Raw genomic sequence first — 14619 nt, 5'->3', positions numbered from 1 at the left:
GGATGGGGTTTCACAACCTCTGGATCGCATGGATTAAAGGATGTCTAGAATCTGCCACTATGTCTGTGTTAGTCAATGGGAGCCCTACGGAGGAATTCAAGCCGACTAGAGGGTTAAGGCAAGGAGACCCACTTGCACCCTTCCTTTTCCTAGTTGTAGCTGAAGGCCTTGCTGGGATAGTTAGAAGTGCTAGCAAAACCACTTTGCTGACGGGCCTCAAGTTTTGAAGGAAGGAGATTGAGGTGTGCATCCTCCAGTTTGCGGATGACACTATTTTTCTTTGTGAAGACTCCTTCAACAACATGGTAACCTTGAAGGTCATCCTAAGGGGGTTTGAATTAACCTCAGGGTTGAAGATCAACTTCCATAACTCAAAGCTTGCAGGCATCAATGTTCAAAGTAGTGATGTAGCATGTTATACAAAGACGTTGAATTGCAAACAAATGGGAGTACCGTTTAAATATCTAGGCCTTGAAGTGGGGGGTAACCCCAGGAAGAAGTAGTTATGGGAACCGGTCGTTAACAAGTTAAAAGCGAAACTCAGTGTGTGGAAAGGGAGATTTTTATCCATGGCAAGGAGAATTTGTCTTATCAACTTTGTCATATCTGCTGTACCTCTGTATTATCTCTCCCTTTTCAAAGCCCCTGACTCAGTCTGTAAGAGGATTACCTCTATCCAAAGGAGATTCTTGTGGGGTTGGGGGAAAGAAAGCAAGCCAATTTGCTGGGTTAGTTGGGAAGATGTGTGCAAACCTAAAGAGGAGGGAGGATTGGGTTTAAGAGAAATACGAAAGTTTAACCATGCTCTCCTAGCTAAATGGAGATGGCGTTGTATCTCTCAAGAGGAGGGAAGGTGGAAGGAGTTATTGGACTCAAAGTATGGGTTGGAGCCTGGAAGCGTCCATACACTAGTCAAACTCCAATCTTGGTGGTGGAAATATCTCTATAAATTGTGCAAGGAGGGAGGAGGAAAGGGATGGTTTCAAGAAGAACTAAGCTGGAAACTAGGGTGTGGAGACAAAGTAAAGTTTTGGGAGGAGGTGTGGGTTGGGAGCTCTGATCTCAAATCCTTGTTTCCTAGACTGTTCTCCCTATCCTTAAACCAGGGGCAAACAGTGGATGAAGTTGGCGTGTGGATTAATTCGGATTGGAGATGGAGGCTGACATGGAGGCGTGCCAGATTTGAGTGGGAATCATCACTGGAAGCAGACCTCTTTACACTGCTATCAGGGGCACTATTGAGAAGGAATGACGTGGATGTGCAGGTGTGGGGGAAGGAAGAACGATGCCTTTTTTCTGTGAATTCTACTTATGAGTGCCTTGCCAAGCAGTCTCATGGAACCCAATCCGATGTGTTTAATCTCATTTGGAAGAGTAAGGCATTCCCAAATGTGATCGTGACAGCTTGGAGAGTGTTGCTGGATAGAATCCCAACAAGGGTGAGTTTGAGTAGGAGAGGGGTGATGATGGAATCTACGCTATGTGCAATGTGTCAGCTTAAGGAGGAGTCTTGTCAACATATCTTCTTAGAGTGTAAATACGCACAAAGGGTATGGTCCTTGTGCTTCAAATGGATAGGTATCTCTTCTGTTCAACAAAATGACTTAAGTCTGCACTTTATGAGTTTTTATCTGAGCAATGCTAGCAAGAAGAAAAACCTGGTATGGAAAGGTGTTTGGGCATCTATTAATAGGTGTATCTGGGACCAAAGGAACATGATTGTATTCAAAAAAGGGCTAGTAGATGCAGAGGAGGTGTTTCAGAAGGCTCAATCAAATCCTAGCTTTGGATGAAGCACAAGGTGCATTCCTTTACTTATTCTTTCGTAGACTGGATTCTTAATCCAATGCTTTGCATTAGAAGTTATAATTAGGACTCCCAGATGGCAAGAGTTTTAAGACTACGGCCTATACTGGATTTATAGTTGGTTGGAGGTGTTGGTGGGTTTGTATGTGCTTGTATGCAAGGGAGTCAAAAGGAATGTTAAGGACATGATGGAGGATTCTGTTTTGATGTGTCTTATAACAGACCAATAGAGGCAGGGTGTATGCTGGTTCAGGGTTCTGTGTAAGTCGAAGTTGTAAACTCCAACCAATCTAAGTGCGAGATGGACCCTGGAAAGTAGGAAGTTGGTATCTGATAAAAGTGAGCTTAAAAGGAGCAAACAGGGGGAAGCCAAAGTCCAAAAAGGAGCGAATGGAAGATGCTGCAATGAAGTGATTAATTATGTGACAAGTGCTATAATCGTGCCACTGCAAGCTGGGTAGAAGGAATGTCAATGAGGTGGTGGAGAAAACCAATATTTTGGTGTATTTTGATGGTTTTGTAGGTGCAGTTTGCAGTGCTTATAGCATTCCAATACGAGCACAGTGTTAGCTGGAATAGGATGTCTAGCTTATGCAGCAAACATTATCTATTTATTGCTTCTGGGGTGTCTGTTCATCTCTTTATTCTTGGAGATTCTTAATGTGGTTTGGTTTATGTAAAAGGGTTGGGATACCCCTTTTGTATCTCTCTTAATTTAATTTCATTCTTTGCTGATAAAAAAACGATGCAGATGAGGATGTTGCATTCAAAAAACTGAAACAGAATAAAGAACTGCACCTGAAAGAAGTTTCCTGTGTGGCTCTTGGTGATGCACTCCTAGAAATATTATCACCACAAAGTGAGATGGATCCTGAAAAGGCATTAACCTCTCTTGATATTAAGTTAAGCATAATCTTACCACACAGCCCAGAAGCTGTTATGAACACTGTGGAAATGAAAGGGTCCAATGGTGATAATAGTGTTTTTTGTGATGGTAACATAGAATAATCAAGTGTTTTTAAAGAGAAAGAAGCAAATACTCAAGAAGAACAGCCACATGAAAGGCTCCGGTGTCGTAAACCAGGGAAAGAAGAATCTGATTATTCTTTTGGCAAGGGGCCTACTAAGGTTGTCATTCAATATCTAGAGCCATTTATTATCGGTGGATTGGAGGGTCAAGATACAATTGATAGGGAGACCACAACACTATCTTGTTTAGGAAATTCTGAGTATTATAATGTTTCTGCATTTGTAAGAGAAACCTCAAACAATTATGGTGCTTATCATATGGGGCATTTGCTTTTAGAAGAGGTTGCTAGACAAGGTCTCACATATCAGGATGCTTTTGTCAAATTTCTGGAGTTGGAAAAGTTGACTAGGCATTGGGGAAAAGACAGACCAGCTGAATATGATGTTTTCCTTACTGAGTTATATTATGAATTTCGATTATGCCCTCCCATTGGTTTTAATCAGGCAGAATTTATTTCTGAGACGTCTTACCATCTTTGTAAGTGATGGATTTGTGTCTCCTTTCTTGCGGTTTTTGTTGATAAATGCAGAAGCTCCATGGATTGATGGTGGAACAAGGCTCTCCTAAGAGTTGTGATAGCCTTGGAGGTGCATGAGAAGTAGGAAGAGTAGGAGTGGTTCAGCCAACTCCCTTTGTAGGTGAAAGTTTGAAGATTAAAAGCCTATTCCTAAGAGAGTTTGATGGAAGAGGGCCAAGCACAACCTTCCATGAGAGGCAAGAGCCAAGTCAAAAGCGTCTAAGACCAAGCTAGGAGCGTCTAAGACAAGCTAGGAGCGTCTAAGACCAAGCTAGGAGCGTCTAAGACAAGCTAGGAGCGTCTAAGACCAAGCTAGGAGCGTCTAGGACAAGAAGGCCAAGCTAGGAGCGTCTAGGATAAGAAGACTTGGATCAAGCTATGAATGGAAGAGTGGCTTACTAGCACATATTCCGTGAAGGCCCATCAAGTGTAGTTTAGCTTTAATTGGGGTGTAAATAGCATAGCCATGTGGACAAATGTTTATTTTTATGCACATTAGAACTAAGGAGGAGTTAACCTTGATTAGCTAAAGGTTTCTAGAAGCCTTCACTAATCAAGGGACGGTTTTGTGAAGCCATGTGCACCAATGTGCACCCATGTGCTCCATGTGCCCATGTGCCTCACATTTCCATTTCATTTGGCTTACAATTCATCTTCTCTTAGCATAACATTTACGGCCTCCTTAGCCTATAAAAGGAGAAGCCTATCACTTGTATTTGCAAGATTAAATTGAGTAATGTTATGCTGCCCATTTTGTGCCATACTTGCTCCTTACCTAGTTTATAGGTTTTAATCTTCCTTCACCATCTATCAAAGGGCTGGCCGAACCTCCCTTCTTCCATACTCTTCATGCACCTTCAAGGTCACCACAACTCCTAGGAGGACCTTGCCCATTTCATACATAAGCTTCCGCACCATTTTTACCATACATCCAAGAAGAGCTCCATGAGAATGCCATCGGAGTTTAGGCAAGGAGTGAGAATGGCACAATTTTGGCAGCATTTCACTATTCAATTAATCTTGCATTACATGACCCAAGCTCCTCTATATATAGCAAGAGTGGGTTGAATATGAAAAGAGAATTGGAGGGAAATTCAAACGTTGGCACATGGGAAGGTGGCTCCTAAATTCAGCACATGTGAGGTAGGTTCTAGAATTCTTCCATGTGCTAGGAGTTCTAGAACCTTACACTCCACTTAGGCTAAATGTGGGCTGGGTTAGCATTTTAGGTACCACTTTACATGTTTCAACAAAAATACAAAAGAATTAAACTATGCTACTTTTGACAAAAAATGTAAAAAAACTATTCTACACTAGAGTTTATGACATGTAGAATGCGTCCTCTTGACCCCTCTTTGACCATAACTCTAGTGGTTGCCTCAATTTGACATTTTGGTGGCCTTTCAATGGATTGGTGTTGGGGCCTCTTCCATCATCCCCTCCCTCTTGAAAAGGATTTGTCCTCAAATCCAAGGCTTCGTCCTAGTCATTAGTAGGGGGATGTATGTGGCTGGATGGTGTCCATCATCTCCTCCTTCTCGAGAGGATCTATCCTCAGATCTACATAGTCGATCTCGAATAGCAGCCTTATTCTTGAGTTTACAACTATACTTGTCCTCCTGGATCAAATGTCCATCTACAGTAAACATCAAACAAACATAAGATAAAATTCTTTTCTAAAAGAAAATTAAAATAAGAGAAAACTAAACAAAAAAAGGCCTTTTATCTTTAAAATTCTTTTTAAAGAATAACATAAGACCTCTTTCAAAAAATATTTTTGTTCACTTTGTATTGTATATTGCCCAAAGATTCTTTTTCAGCTATGCTTTCAAGGGGTGTCATACAAGACTCTTCTTCTTTGTTGGTTTCCTCTTCTTCCTTTTTAGTCAAACATTCTTCGGTATTTTCTATGTAGGAAACATTTATATCTATATCTGGCTCAACTCCAAACTTAGATTTCTCTACAAGCACATCCTCACAAGGGTTTTTTAGAGAAGATAAAATGTTATCGATATCTGATTCAACTTCAAAAAAGAGGTTTTGTAGTGTCCTTTTCTATCATCACTTTTTCTCTTTTTTCTTTCTCTTCTCTAGCTTTCCTTCTTACAAGAGCTTGAAATTTTTCTTTAAACTCTTTTTCTCTTCTAATATATTCTTTTTCTCGATTTATAAAGTTTCTTCTTTTTTCCATAAGCTCTTTCATTTCTTCTCTAAGCTTACTCTTTTTCACATATGGAAGCGGAACAAACTTTCTTCTCATACACATCTTCAGTTCATCCCAATTGAGTATTTCTGGTTTTTTGCCAATTCTAACATTAGTTTCCCTTTGTGTCCACAAAGACCTAACATCTTCTTGAAAACTTAGAGTGGCTAAGGGTACTTTCCTCTCTTCACTTACTCTATGACAAGCAAATAATTGTTCTACCTTCATTTCCCAATCTAAATAGACTTCTACGTTTTCTTTTCCATGAAAATCAAGTAGATCTACCCTAACCTCTCTTGGGCTCTCTTGTTCTCGTCTATCTCTTCTAGTTCTCCTAAGGGGTGGTTGATAATACTTATTTATCCTAAGGCTTTCCTCCCCAAGAGAATCATGATCTTGAGAACTAGATGCATGAGAACGTTTTTTTTTTTTTTTTTGAGAAATCTCATCCTTTTCTTTAGCCGATCTCAACTCCTTGATTTGGGCCTCATGCTCCAACTGTCTATATGAGAGTGATTGAAAGTCCTTGGCTAATTATTTTATAAGAGATTTGATGGACTTTATATCACTTTCATTAGATTTAGAAGAGTGAGAAGTCATGGCTAAAGATTTGTGTTTAAAAGAATTTTACTTCAAGAAAGAAGAGGAAAGTAGTGAAGGTAGCTTTCCAGGAAAGAGAGGTGCGTCACTAGGACTTCTTAAGTACCAAGTCTTTCCTTGCCAAAACCTATCCCTTAAAAAACTTCACACAATTCTTTTTCTAAGTAAATTACTTAGACCACAATGAGGAATGAAAAGTCAAATTTTATGCAAAAGAAAACAATGCAAAGCAATTAACAAACAAAGCAATTAATCAATGCTAAGCAAGTAACTAATGTAAACAATTAATCAAAGCTATACAAGTAGTTAACGTAAAGCAAACTAACTAAGCACAATTAAAGATTGCTAATCTACAAAGCTTTAAACTAGACGTTTCCTAGGTGAGGCTTCTAGACACTTTGAGCCTTTGAAGACACACTCACCGGCTACACGTGATTAATCCACTAATTAAACAAAGGTTAAATGTAATTACAACTCAAAGAAATACAAAGAAATTGAATTGCACAAATTAAATTTCAGTTTTCTATACTATGCACTCCTTTGGCTTGTAGTTGCTCTTCTTTGTTTTGTCCTTCAAAGTGTATGTGTTTGGTATTTGTATTTGTGTTTGTTGTTGCTCCTTGCCTTAACCTCTTTTGAATAGACAATTAAATTCTCCAAAACAGTACCTACTAAGTAGAGCTAGACTCACCACAAAGTCAATTCCACTTAACAAGCACCAATTGAATTTATCCACCAACAATTTAGAGGTCAAGAAAAGAAAGCAAGAAATAAATTAAATTTTAAAACAGTACCACAACAAATGGATTTATTATGTGACACAACTTAGAAAGAGTTTAGAATGATATTGGACAAGCAAATAAAAATAGGCACTCAATAAAGGATGGCACACAAAAGGAACCTAAAGAAAGGCACTAGAATTGATTTGAAAAACCAAAACAGCACTACTGGAAAAATTTAGGTTCAGAAAGCGTGACTTAAAATATTTATGCTGAGCTGGCTATTTAGAATTTGCTTCTGAAATTTAACCACAAACGATTCAATGTCTTAGCAAGCTTTTGGCGCTGGAATCACACCAAATAACTGTGATAAATCTTTCAAAATCACTGTCCAACTACAATATATTTTGGCGCCAGAATGCACTATTTTCTTATTTTATTTATCATTTTTTTCTATTTTGTCTTTTCATCTGATTCTTTTTTTCTTGATTGTCTAACACATCAAACAGTATTAATCCAGATTTTCAGAATTTTTCTTCAACGTATTTAAATTTCATAACAAAAAACAGCCAGTGCAGAATTTGAAAAACAGAGGACTCCTAATTTTGGAATTTAAAAACAGAATAAGAAACTTCAAAAACACAATGGAGTAGATGTATATGAATTTGTATGGAACTAGCATACAAATACAAACTCAAACTAAAATAAAAATGCACCAAAGGATCAACAAACACATAAATATAAATCTGGACTCAAATTAAATCAAGAAACCAAAATTATCAACAAATTCAGCACAACAAGGATTTGATGACAAATTAGGAAATACATGACTAGACAAAACATCAAAGGATTCAAAAAATAAAATGACTCAAGACAAATCATATGAACCGAACAAAATTTCAAACAAGACTCAAACAACCTAAAATCAAAACAATTTCATACAGATTCCTACACAAAATATGAAAATAAGAAGCTCAAGAACAATCACTACAAGAAAAATTGGAATTACATACAGTCAAAATCCGTATGTAATATAAAAAAATTATTTTTTAATTTTTTCATTATTACTAATTATTATTTATCTCTATAAAATCTGTATTTTTTATTAATCCTAAAGGCATTCTGCACTGGATAGGACTCGAACCCAAGCCATAGGACTCGAAACCAAGCCCCAAATAATATTACAAGCAAACTGCAGCAGTCAGGATTCAAACCCAAGTTTTTATTATACTTATTATTATTAATATAATTTACACATATTAATATAATTTACACATATTAATATAATTTATACATATTAATATAATTATATTCATATTATTAATATTATATTTATATTATTAATATTTATTAATATTTATAATTATATTCATATTATTAATATTATTATTAATATTATATTCATATTATTAATATTATAATTAATATTATTATTAATATTATATTCATATTATTAATATTTATTAATATTATTAATATTAATTTTGATATAAATATACATTTAGATATTTATTGTGTGTGTATAGTAGTTTTATTTAACTTGAGTAATATTACTTTTATCCGGATATAGATAGATAGAGAGAAAAATGAAGAAATTATATAATATTAATATAACTTTAATACTATAAATACATATATATTGATTAATTTTTTTTATTTAATCATTAATTTTTCAAAACTCATGGTTAAATTTAAATTTACTTTCATATTATATATATATATATATATATTAATATAAAATTATTTGATATCTTAGTTTCAAATATAGGTTATTATAGGTAGTTGTGAAGTTTTTGTTAGATGGCTATATAGGTGCTTGTATCTTACACTTCTTTTCTGATTTGAGATTCTTGTATAAGGATTGAAATATCCTTAAAATGTTTCCTTTAATTTTTTTTATTCTTTGTCGATAAAAAAAATCTTATTTTCAAATATTTACTTACATAGATTAAAATTGATATAATGAATAATTTTTAAAATATTTTAAATTATAAATTATTTAATCACTTTGTCATTATGATTTATATATTAGTAGAAAAGGTTATTTAGTAACAACTTTTTACATAGATTTATGGAATAATTAATATAGTTTAAACTATAATGATAAGCTAACTAGTAATTTGTATTAGAGATTTAATTAATAGTTAATGTAAAAGTCATCATTCTAAGTTAAAAGATAATATTTTTTGTTGACAATATTCTTTACTATAACACACAAGTAAAATAAACTACCTATAATGAACTTAATTAAGTCAATATGATCGTAAAAAAATAATTAATATGATAGTTGATTTTAATGCAATAGGTAATATGATGACTATGAGTATGACATATATTAAATGTGATTCATACTAATAGATAATATAATAAATTATGTTTAGATTCAAGTAGATTATAGATAAATTAAATGTGATTCATATGTTAATATTGTTAGTATTATTAATATTATGAATAAGTATAATAAAAATCATAATAAAACTAAAGAATTTGTTTGGTGTAGTGGTTAAATTTTCTTTGGTGGCTAAAGGAACCTGGCTTCACTGCTAATTTTATTTTACGGTGCCAATAAGTGAATTTGAACATTTTGCACCGATTGAATTGCTTAAAACAACAACTAAATCAAATTAAAAAGCAAAAAACAGCAAGACAACATGAATAAGTGATGAACAACACATAAATAAGAAGAACACAAACACAAAAATGAGAGAAGACACTTAGCTCTTGTAGAACCTATGCTCTAATACCAAATGATGGATTTGTGTCTCCTTTCTTGCGGTTTTTGTTGATGAATGCGGAAGATCCATGGATTGATGGTGGAACAAGGCTCTCCTAAGAGTTGTGATAGCCTTGGATGTGCATGAGAAGTAGGAAGAGTAGGAGTGGTTCGGCCAACTCCCTTTGTAGGTGAAGGTTTGAAGATTAAAAGCCTATTCCTAAAAGAGTTTAGGCAAGGAGTGAGAATGACACAATTTTGGCAGCATTTCACTATTCAATTAATCTTGCATTTACATGACCCAAGATCCTCTATATATAGCAAGAGTGGGATGAATATGAAAAGAGAATTGGAGGCAAATTCAAACGTTGGCACATGGGAAGGTGGCTCCTAAATTCAGCACATGTGAGGTAGGTTCTAGAATTCTTCCATGTGCTAGGAGTTCTAGAACCTTACACTCCACTTAAGCTAAATGTGGGCTGAACCTAAGTTTAATTAGGAGTAGAAAACTCTAATTAAACTTAGGTTAGCATTTTAGGTACCACTTTACATGTTTCAACAAAAATACAAAAGAATTAAACTATGCTACTTTTGACAAAAAAATGTAAAAAACTATTCTACACTAGAGTTTATGACATGTAGAATGTGTCCTCTTGACCCCTCTTTGATCATAACTCTAATGGTTGCCTCAATTTGACATTTTGGTAGCCTTTTAATGGATTGATGTTGGGGCCTCTTCCATCAGTAAGATCACAGAATCTGTAGCTTTAGATTATCCTTTTCACTTGAATAATGACTATGAAGGTTTTTTTTTTTATTGATAGTATCGAGAAGACCATTGTAAAATAAGTAGATACCTCCTCTACGAGCAATTTAAATTTAGAAAGCTCACTTTTGATAAAAAAGAGTCCCCTCTGGGCTCGATTTTTCTGGCTAAGTGGGAGATTTCTATTGTTGATGGCAACAAGGGTAAAGCTTGTGAAGAATTCTGTATTGCTTTGTCACTTTTGGCCAAGAGAGAAAAAGTGGAAGATTCTCTATGTTCGATTCCTGGTCCACATTGCAAGGCTGTAAAAGAGCTAAACTTTGATAGAGTTCTTGGTGAAATTAATATATTGAAGGTCAATTTCTTGATGGAGAATTCTGTCATTAAGATGATGGAGCATGAAAAGTATTTGGAGTGTGTATCCCTGCTTTCTCCACTTCTGTTCTCCATGCGGGATGTCTACCTTGATTCATTCCCTTTATCCATGGCAGATACAAAAGATGAAAAGATAACTTCCACTGAGCTCATGGCTGTAGATGTTCTAATGGAAGCATGCCAAAAGACAAGGCAAAATGGATGTGGAGATGTATTTCAATTGTCATTATAGGAAGCTGGAAATACTTATGACAAAGATGGGTTTAAGTACATGTATTAAATCATTTAAATGCTCCGATCAAACACCTTATTTCAATGCATCTCCTAATTTTGATATTGATTCAACGGAAAGTTCTAGCAAGCACTGTAGTCACTTGGTTGTGGATGAAGTGAAGGCACTCTCTGACTGTATCTCACAAGTGAAGAAAATTATTGATCAACGTGGAGATTCTGTAAGCAAATACCATTTCAGTAGTTTCGGATTCTATGATGTTATAGCCATGAGGCATATGTATTAAAAAATACTTTCCTGTTCATCCAAGAAGTTCAGGAACTATATGTCATTCTCCTTCCTGAAAAACACATCAGTTAATTAAAATTTACCTACTAGTTATCTATTATTAGCTTTGAACTGAGCATCTAGAATAGTATTAATTACTTACTCCTTTCTGAATAAACATCACCGTGTCAGCTACATGAAAACCTAATTTTCTGGTGTATTGTAATTAAAAAAAGCGCTAATCCTCATTATTTGTGTTGTTTGCTTGTGGATATTTTTGGCTCATAGATTTCTCATAGAAATACAGGAAATTGGTGGGCTATCTCTATGTATTTGATAAGTTGTTTTGGCTTTTTTTCCTGATTTTCCTTTCCTATTTTCATGAGCATGGTCTTTTAAAAAATCTACCGAATCTCTTATTTTTTCTGCCAAACCACAAAAGAGAAAGGAACCAAAATAATTGTATTTGTAATTGGAACTTCGTTATCCTGTTTTGTTTTCTTGTTTTTCTTTCGTTGATTATACTAAATTGATAGCGATAGATCTGGATATATTTTACTGGAATCTTTTGCCATAAATAATTGGGAGGACCTTTCCAAACATGGCTTTGCCTTCTTGATTATCAGTTATACAAATTATGATTTTATTTTTTCACTGAATGTGTATGGGTCTGACAGGAATTGGATTCTTTTGTGTTATTTCCAAACTGACAAGTTTTTATTTTTGAGCTGGTTTATTGAGACGGAAACTAATTTTTTGAACTCTTTTTCAAAGTGAAACCTGTGAGCTGTTTCTGTACTGAAGTAGTGCAATACTCTTAGTATGAGTAATATTAATGCCTTTTTGTTGATTTGTAGGCCTCACAGATATTTATGTGATGTGCAACTTGAGTGTGGCGACAAGGGCCCAATTATTTATTCACTGTTGTATGGCTCTTTTCCTTAGGAATAAATTGTTTGACATGCTGGATAATGCATTTCACTCTGAAACAATTCTATGATTCATTGGTGAGCAAGTTTTGCTATCCAATGATAACTCGTTGAACTCCTTGTCGGTACTTTCCTCTCAATATTTTTTACAATAAAAAGTGGACATAATCTGTGTGATTGCTAACGGTGGTCTGTGTAACTTGTTTACTTATAGCCCCTTTTGTTTCCTCGATATTTCAATTAGAATGGCCTTTTTGTTCCAACACGTAGCATTTGTCAAATGCAGTCTTTGCTGTTGTTAATCATGAGCTATGTTTCCAGCATACTAGTCTGCAATAAAGCCTCAGCAGAAGTATTTTATGGCTGAAAGCAGATGTTTCGTTGATGCAGTTGTTGTTTTCTGCAAACTCCAGCATCTTAGCCCAACCACACCTATCAAAACTCAAGTTAGCTTATCTCCTTCTCCGAATAATTGTACTTTTAAGTGATTTGGTTGTTTTAGTGTTTCCTTTTTTTATGAATAACTTCTACTATTCTTTTTTGCATTCTTAACTCAAGTTGAAGTTGATTTTGTTGAACAAAGACTTTGATGACTCTAAATCTTGAAGAATTGTGTGAGTTCTGTTGCTGCTGCTTGTGTTTGTTGGGTATTTTGTAGTGTTTGAATTTGTAATCCACTTCAAGAATTGATCCAAGGCCATTTGATCTTGAAACCTTTTAAAAAGATAAGTTTTCAAAGATAAGTGGAAAATCAACCAGTTGATTTATCGTTTCAATTGTTTGTTTTACACTTAGAAGTTTTTTAAAGAGTTTGAAACAATTTGACCATTGGTTGACTTTGTTGTCAAACCAATTCAATCGGTTGTTTCGATAAATCAACCGATTGATTTTTTAAATTTCTTAACAAAGTTTTGTTAAGTCTGTTAAATCTGTTTTGATTGGTTTTCAAACTACTTTGGCTTTTGTTTTTAACGACTACTTGGAGTCTATAAAAAGGGTTTTATACTCCTAGCTGAAAGAAGAACACAAGAGATTTAGATTGCAAATTTGAAATCAGTTTTCCAAGATTGTCTAAGGCTTTGGACTTTTCTTAAAGCGGAATAGGACTGTTGTGTGTTAAGTCATTTTTCAATTTTGTGAATTGATCCAGGTGTACTCTTTCCTCTTCTTTTAGTCTTTGTATTTCTGTAAGGTTGTGTGGTACATATCAAAAGGGTATTCTGATCTGTGTAGTGTTTGCAAAGAGAAGGTTGTGTTCTCGAAGGGTTTAAGAACATTTCTTTGTTGTGTGTGTTGTAAATCAAAGGAGTTTGATTTGTTAGTGAAATTTCCAGGTGTTTCTGGGGATTGGATGTAACTCTTAGCTAAGAGTGAACCTGTATAAACCTGTTGTGTGCTGATTATCTTCCCTTTATCTCATTTAAATATGTTTAATCATTGTTTTTATATACTGCTAATAAAAACAATCGGTTGAATTGAAGAAACAACCGATTGATTTTCTGGAATCAAGTTAAAAACATATTTGATTTTGGCTGAACTTGTTATGTATCTTTGATTTTTCTTTTGACTTTCATTAAACCTTCAAAGTTTGCAAAAATCTTACATAAACAAATCAATGTGTCTTTCGAAGAATCAAAATCAGACACATTAGGCATCTAGATGGATTGGACCAAAATTGATAAAGTTAATTCAGTTAAAAAGGATGTTTCTGAAGGAATATTATCCCAAGATATTTTCTCGTGCAGAATTCGTGATAACGACAACAAGAAAGTAGAATGTGGAAATCATGGAGGTGCTGGCACTGACAGTAAGTTAATTATGGGTGAAAATTCAAGCCATTAATCGATTAAATATGTAATGAACTTTATGAAGATGAACGAGAGGAACTTGAGTCTAAAGTTGACTGTGCCTTAGATCAGTGCCTTTTCTGTTTAAATGGATTACATCTAAGATTTGATTCATCGTATGAGGATGATCTAGTGGTGCAAAAAAACACAAGGCAAGGAGATTATCAAACTAAAGAACAATGTGTTGACGTGTTCAAGTATGTTTTGTAAGAATTGATGGCTTAAACAAGAGGGGGGTGAATTGTTTATCAATTTTTTTTGTAAAGATTGATTAAGAATGAATCTTTATCAAACAATCACAAATAAGCAATTAAGGAAAGCAATCAAACAAAGATCTTGAAACTGTTATCAAAATTTTAACCGGTTAAAATTGCGATTCAATCGGTTATTTATACAGCAGCAGAAACTGAATTATCACAACCAGTTATAAGGACTTTAAGGGACAGAGAGATTTACACAACAACTTTATACTGGTTCACTCAACCTTGAGCTACAGTCAGTTCTCAGAACAACCTCTGAGTTTCACTAGTAATCAAATCCAGATTACAACCACACACCATAAAGAGGTGACTTTGAATCCCACAAAGCCCACTCACCCTCTTTGCAACACCTCAC

General features: G+C 34.7%; 1 pseudogene; it reads left to right on the top strand.

The window, feature by feature from the left end:
* The first annotated feature begins 569 nt into the window (after positions 1-569).
* Positions 570-13555, top strand: LOC137839354 (calcineurin-binding protein 1-like; annotated as a pseudogene).
* The last annotated feature ends 1064 nt before the right edge of the window (positions 13556-14619 follow it).

The sequence above is a fragment of the Phaseolus vulgaris genome, chromosome 3 (assembly GCF_000499845.2).
Source record: "Phaseolus vulgaris cultivar G19833 chromosome 3, P. vulgaris v2.0, whole genome shotgun sequence".
NCBI lineage: Eukaryota > Viridiplantae > Streptophyta > Magnoliopsida > Fabales > Fabaceae > Phaseolus > Phaseolus vulgaris.
Note: the sequence above shows the minus strand (reverse complement) of the source record. Positions and strands in the feature narration are given on the sequence as shown.